Raw genomic sequence first — 5,926 nt, forward strand, 5'->3', positions numbered from 1 at the left:
TAAGGTGCACACCAACACCCTCTGTTTTGGGGACTAGAGCGCGAGAAAGCAGCTCTGTGAGTTTGCACTTAAAAGCAAAAGTGCTCTGTGTGCTCCAAGCAGAAACCAAACCAAAGTCAGAGGCCAGACGCCCCTGTGATACCACCACAGTCTCTGAATAAGGGCTGGGAGGCTGCAGAGGCTGGGGACAAGGGCCTGGGGACAAGGAGCTGGAGACAAAGGCCTCAGGAAGTGCTCAGCATGGACACTGATGGGGTGGCTCCCGGCCACAGCCACCTTCCACTGTCCTGGCCAGTGTAGACTTGGGAGGCAGCAGGGTACACGTGCCAGGCGCCAGTTCAACCTCCTTCTTTACCAGGGAGGCCCTGGGACTCCTGCACGGCTCTACCTGGCCCATGCACTGTCCCTTTGCCCACAGGCTGTGTCCCTTGAGAGGCACTGACCAGCACATGGATGGTGAGGCCCTGTCCCAGTGCCTGGCTGGCAGAGAGCTGTCTCATGTGCTGTGGCTTGCACTGCCTGGTGAGAGTGGGCTCCCAGCCTCTCCTGTAGAAAGGGGTGCTGGCAGCACGAATGCAGGTGCCCCATTCTCAGCACCTGGAGCTGGGCCTGGTCACCTCTCCTCATCGCAGGGCCACAGAGTCCTTGAAGCTTCTCTCATATCCAGGCCAGGGACAAAAGCTTGCTGGACTCAGAGAGGCAGGGCAACCCTCTCCTGGTCACACAGGCAGGCAGCACAGGGGAGGGCATGGACAGGGCCAGCACAGGGCCACATTCCTCTAGGCCTGAGCCACCAAGCAGGACCTGGGCCTGAGGGGCAGGAAGGGGCTGCAGAGGACTCTGCCTCCATCCCTTGGCCCATTTCAGAGCTGGGCAAGCTGAGGCCCAGGGATCTGTCCACCAGCCAAGGTCACACAGCTGCTAGGCGGCAAGACCGCCTCAGCCAGAGCCTTTCCGACTCAGAGCAGGAGTCCGTACTGCTCGGCCTGGGCCTGGCCCTGTTACCACTGTGTGTGGAAGGCTGAGCCCCACCTTGTGCTTCAGTGGGAGCTGCTGGGAGCTGCTGGGAGCAGCTGGGCTGGGCGCCAGCCCCACAGGTAAGGGCAGCTCAGGCAGCTGTGCAGCTCAGCCTCCCACTCCGGCTCCCACCAAACACAGGTGTGCACAACGAGTCCCCAACGGCCACAGCACCCACAGGCACCCCCTGCTTCCGGTGGGGTCCTCCTAAGCTGGGGCCATGGGGAGCCCCAGTTGCCTAGGATTTCTGGGGCCTTCGGGCCCTGCTGGGCTCATGGCCTCTCCCTTCACAATGGGGACTACAGTGCACGCGTCTATGCACAACTGAGTGTGATTTGAATGCACTGTCCTGTGTGCGTGCGTGTGTACATGTGCTTGTGTGCATTTGTGCACATGCATGTGCATGCATGTGCACCTGTGTACGCTCACATCCCTGTTGGGGGCATAGCTTTGTCTGTGGCCACCCGTGTGGGTGCTCCTCTCAGTGTGCAGGCAAGGGACAGCTCAGGAAGTCCCAGGCTGTGCATGCGTGCTTCATCAAGCAGTCACTCAATGAGCAGGACACAGCCGGCAGCGTGCAGCTCAGCCTGGTGCCATCACCACCTACGTGCAGCGAGGGTCACTGAGGCTCAGGTGTTGGCTTCTGTTGGCTACTAGGACAGACTGCCACAGGCTTGGGAGCCAAGAACGCTGTGGTGTCGCCCAAGGACGCTCTGGGGACAGCATGCAGGGCGGGATGTGCAGAGACCCGGGAAGGACTCGAGGCCCAATGATCCTCGCCCCCAACTGCCGGCCCCTCTGCCTGGATGGTGACTGCAGGCCCCCTTGGCCTGGATGGTGCTGGTGAGGCTTGGTGCTGCTTTGGGCCCACCAAGAAGAAAAAGAAGGCAGTAAGCATGCGGGAGGGAAGAGGAGCTAGGCCTGCCCTGCCATCCAGCTGCATCCTCTGATCCCCTGCGCCTCGGGGCCACCGTGCTGCAACCCCCCTGCCTTGGCCTCTGGGCAGTGGGGAAGGCAGTTGCCTGAGCCTGGGGGCCTGGCCCAGAGGTGGGTACCCAAAGAGGGAGGGAGACTGGGCCAGGCAGCAACAGCACCTAGAACCCCAGACTCTTCTTGGGAGCCCAGAAAGATCCAGGAGGCTGAGGCAGGAAGGTCACAGGTCAGGCCAGCTTGGGCAATAGAGCAAGAAACTGTCGTGGAATGGAAAAGGCAGGAGACACGGCTTGACATAAAGGTCCTGACCCAGAGGCAGGGGGGAGAAGCAGGGAGGACAGAAGTGGCTTCGTCCACCCTCCAGACAGTGCCACTCATGGCATCTTCTCCTGGGCTCTTCACCCCAGACTTCCATCTGAGCTGACCCTGCTCGGGCTCCCTGGTCCCTTCTGGGTCCTTGCTCAGCCCTAACCTGGTCCCAGCTGCAGCTCCAGCCTGCAACGCAGCAAACAGAAACTGAGCCTCGCTAACCATGCTGGCCGCTGACCTACTGACTGGCTGATGACTGACAACGAACTGATGACCGATTGCCTGGCTGCCTGCATGTAGCTTGTTTTCTGTGTCATGTATGAGCGACGCAGCTGTGACTTGTGCCCACGAGGCCGCACTCTGCTGCATGCTGTACGCACGTCATCTTATGTGACAGTCACAACCACCATAGGGTGTCCTTACCACCTTCACCCCCACTTTACAGATGTAGAAACTAAGGCTCAGGGACAGCTAAAGCTCCCAAGGCCCACAGTGCATGCCAGCTGGGACCACACCAGCTCGGAAGCTCCCCACGCTCACTGCATCTAAGTGAGGTACCAGGCCCAGGCCGACCCCAGCCCTGCAGGTTGCCAGGACTCCAAGTGTCTTAGAAACGGACTCAGCCACTCCTCTGACTGCAGGTGGCCCGCATGCCCTGGTCTAGTTCCAAGGCAGGCGGGGCAGCAGAGGCCAGATGCATCCAGCCCACTGTCCTTCTCGTACATGAACACAAAACACACACACACCAGGACTGTCACGTTTAAGTGGAATCACATAAAAGACTCCATTGTGCAACTGATTTCAGTTTGCCATACCTGGCTTTCGTGTCACTCAGCACGCGCAGGCCTGCTGCTGTGGCAGCCGAGCGATGGACCACACCTCCTCCCACCATTGGGCAAACTGCAAACGAAACTGCAGGGCACGTGTCTTTACGGTGCTGGGGCTTGGACCCATGGTGGGCAAGCGCTCTCTCACTGAACTATGACCTGGCCTCTATTTTATTCTTTATTCTTTTTTTTTTTTTTTTTTTTTGGTGGTACTAGGGATTGAACTCAGGAGCTTGTGCTTGCCAGGCAAGCACTTATTCCACTAAGCTATCTCCCTGGCCCCTTATTCTTTATTCTGACATGGTCTGGTCCAGGCTGGCCTCAGACCACAGACCCTCCTGCCCACGCCTCCTGAGTCTCTGGGATTACAGGCCCGCACCCCTATACCCATTCTCAAACATGTGTCATACACACTTGGGGATGTCTCACAGACTGCTGTGAATTCTCCGAAGCTTGTAAGCTAGAAATCAGACAGCAGCCATCACTGTGGTCCCCAGCCCCCCTCCACGGGGGTGCACACCAAGCAGGCTTCCCCGTGTTGCTGGCTGGCAGAGGGTTCTTGTTCAATCAGAGGAAAGCCACAAGTTGGCAAAGGGCAGCTCTTTCTGTGGTTTGGATAACAGTTCTTTCAGGGTGAGCAGCCCTCCCCACACAGAGCTGGCAGCTGCTGATGGCCCTGAGGACTCTTCCAGTCCCTAGAGATGGTGTCAGTGTCACCAGCCCAGGCTGTGGGAGGCTTCGGGCACCAACAGTCTCAGTGTTACCAGTTCTCATGCTCTGTTCAAGAGGGAAAACAGGAAAAGGCACAAAATAAAAAATAAAAATACAAATACGGTACCCTTGTCAAGTGTTGGGGCTCACCTGTAACCCCAGTGCTCGGAAGGCTGAAGCAGGAGGATTGCCGTGAGTTGAAGGCCAGCCTGGGCTACATAGCAGGACTGTGTCTCAAACCAGAAGAGGTTTTCTTAGATCGGTGCTGCAGCTCATAGACAACCGGCCAGGGACATGGGGAGGTTACTTAGAAAGGAAGAAAGATGTGCTCCAGCCTCGCGCTGCCAGCCTTCCCACGTGGTCCAGGAGTGAGAGCCCCTCGCAGACCTCGCCCAGGAGGGACGGCTGCACAGGGGCAGAATCGCTCAGAGGCGCTGCAGGGAGGCTCGCCGGGGTCCAAGGGCAAAGCCGGCAGCAGCCGAAGCCAACCGCTCCTGGGGTGGCTCTGGGCACCCGACGCAGCCCAGCTGGCTGGAAGCCCCTGGGGAGCCACCGCTGCTGTCCTGGAGCTGCAAAACGTCTTCACGCCTTTGCCTATCTCAGAAGTGCACTTCTGGGGGCAAGAGCACGTGCATCTCCGTCTTTTTGTTTTGTTGTGTCTTTTTGAGACAGGGTCTTGCTATGCACTCAGGTTGGCTTGAGCTCACTTTGTAACCCAGGCTAGTCTCGAACTCACAATGACGCTCCTGCCTCAGGCTCCCGAGTGCAGAGATTACAGGTGTGCACCACCGCGTCCTGGCACGCATCTCGATCTAACGCACTGGTGCACTGAGCACCCAGCATGGCTGAAGCTCTCGGCTTGCTTCTAGGACAAATAATAACAACAACAACAGATACAGCATGGAAAAGACCACGGGAACACAGGTAGAGTCTGGAGGGACAAGGACATAGGCCTAAGGTCACCGAGGACTGCTAGCCCTCAGGAGGGAAGAGGTGGTGAGGCAGGATTTTCATGGAGCCTCCAGAGGGACAGAAGCTCAGACTTCTGGACTCCAGCCTGCGGGAAGGAATCCTGTCACTTTAAGCCACGCTGTTGGTGATAATCTGTTCCGGAAGCTCTGGGAACACACACACCTGTGTGAAGCTGGAGGCTGCCCTAGCAACTGTTTGGTCTCACACTCATCCTTCTAAGCCTAGTTCCGCTTGTTTGGGGGTTTTGTTTTGGTTTTGGTGTTTGAAATAGGATCATGTTATGGAGCCTGGGCTGGCCTTGATTCCCTGTGTAGTCCAGGCTGACCTCAAACTTGGAGGGATCCTCCTGCCTCGGCCTCCCAAGTGCTGGAATTACAGGTGTGCATCACCATGCCCCGACAACTTCTAGTCCTTTTTTTTGGTCTACTGTTCCACGCATCTACGCCCAGCTCCAGGTCTCACAGTATGGCGAAGGGAACAGGCCTTGGAGTCTACGACCCAGAGCAAGTGCTCAGCTTCTGCAACTCAGCCTCTTCTTCATAAATGAGGAGTAACAACATTGCTTACCTTGTAGGCTACGGTGACAGTTAGGTAAATACCTGTGCTAAAGGACACTCTGAATAAAGTGCATTCACTCACTGTAAAAAAATAAAAATTGAATTTCAACAGATACTGCCAAATGGCTCTTCAGAAACAGGCTGGGCACTGGGCCTAGGGGCAGGACAGCACCTCTTCCTTGGGCTGAAAGGGGGAGGGTGTTCCTCACTGATTTGACCTCAGTCCTCAAGTGTGCAAAGCAGGAAAACAGGCAGAATGGGCAACCACGTGCTGGGGATCAAGCCCAGGGCCTTGGACCCACTGCGCAGAGGCTCTACCATGGAGCCACACTGCAGCCGCAGCCCCCGGATTCTGCCTCCCAAGGCCTCTTGTGAGGTCCCAGGAAGGTCACTCAGTGCACCAGCCTTGACTCTACAATTTGTTCTTTTTGGAGTAAGAGGGGAAGGAGCCCCATTGCTCCGAGGGACACAGAGCCTGGGAGCTCCTGGAGCAGTGGTTCTTGGGGCGTCCACACTGCACCTTTGACCTGAGCTCTGCAGCCCCCAACGGCCGCCCCCTGGGCAGCTGGGTGCCGAGGGCCAGCCTCTTCCCTAGGTGCT

Source organism: Octodon degus, unplaced genomic scaffold, assembly GCF_000260255.1.
Source record: "Octodon degus isolate 3935 unplaced genomic scaffold, OctDeg1.0 scaffold00029, whole genome shotgun sequence".
In the NCBI taxonomy this organism is placed as follows: Eukaryota; Metazoa; Chordata; class Mammalia; order Rodentia; family Octodontidae; genus Octodon; species Octodon degus.